The following is a 1,583-nucleotide window of genomic DNA, read 5'->3' on the forward strand; positions in this document are numbered from 1 at the left end:
AAAAAAAAAAAAAAAAAAAAGTAGAACACAAAGAACAATAAGGAAACACAGGACTTGAGCATGATAGACCAAAGGGACTCAGTGGGCCTGTACAGAACACTCCTCTCCACAGCAGTAGAATCCACATTCTTGTCAATATATCAGCTATTACAACATTCTTCAGGATGTACTGTACGTTAAGCTACAACAAAGTAAATTTAAGAAGACTGAAATCACATCAAGCAGCTTTTCAAACCACAATATGATAAAACTAGGAATCAATAGAAGAAAAACTAAAAAAAATCACAGTTATGTGAAAATGTAACAGTGCACTCTTAAAAAACCAAGTGAGTTAAAGAAACAATAAGATAAATTTAATCTCAACATTGTGAAAATAATAACAGATACACCAAAACTTATTAGAGGCAATGAAAAAAAGAGCTGAGAGGGAAGTGTATGGCCCTTAATGCTTATGCTATACATGACGAAAGATCTCAAACCAGCAACCCGACTTCCACACATTAGGAAACTACAAAAAGGACAATCTAAAACCAGAACTAGCAGAGGAAGAAAAAGGTAATACTGAGAACAGAAGATGAAGTAAAGAAAGTTTACAAAAAACCAGAAAAAACATTAAAACCTAAAGTTAGTTTTTTTAAAGATAAAATTAAAGAGGTAGCTGCATAATAGAAGAAAAGAGAAGATTGTAATAACTAAAAATCAGAAAGGAAAGAGGGGAGGAATAAATGAAATAAATTCTAAGAATACTATGACCAAATGCATACCACAAACTTGGAAAACCTAGATGATATGGATGAATTCCTAGGAACATACCATCTACTAAGACTGAGTAATGACTCTCTGAACAGACCTGTAAATCGTAAAGAAACTGAATCAGTGTTCAAAAAGCTCTTAACAAAGACAGCTTGCCTGGTGAATTATAGCAACCACTTAAAGAAGAATTAACAGCAATCCTTCTCAAGCTCTTTCATGACATTTAAGTGGAGAACCACTGCCAAACTCATTCTGTGAGGCCAGCATTGTCCTGAAACCAAAGCCAGACAAACTACCAGAAAACTGCACACTATATCCCCAATAAATACTGATGCAAAATCTTCAACAAAATACTAACAAACTGAATTCAGTAGCACGTTTAAAAGCATTATATACTAACACCAAGAAGGATTTATTCTAGGAATGCATTATCTGAATTGAATGGTGAGGAAAAATCCATGTGATTATCTCAACTGGTGCAGATAAATCATATCGCAAAATTCACCATTGTTCTCTTATTAAAGAATAAAACATTAAAAAACATAGAGACTTTACATCTTTTGTATTAACCTGAATGGAAGTGGAACACATTATTCTTAGTAAAGCATCACAAGAATGGAGAAGCAAGAATCCAATGTACTCAATTCTGATATGAGGACCATTAATGACTTAATACACCCTGGGGGGTGGGGAAATGGGAGAACAAAGAGAGGGGGGTGGGGGGCCCATGGTGTGTCACATACTTTTTGGGGGTGGGACACAATTATAAGAACTTTACGTAACAAATGCAATCAATGTAACCTGGTTCTTTGTACTCTTAATGAATCCCC

This window comes from Otolemur garnettii, unplaced genomic scaffold, assembly GCF_000181295.1.
Source record: "Otolemur garnettii isolate 467f Iridium unplaced genomic scaffold, OtoGar3 scaffold00121, whole genome shotgun sequence".
Lineage (NCBI taxonomy): Eukaryota > Metazoa > Chordata > Mammalia > Primates > Galagidae > Otolemur > Otolemur garnettii.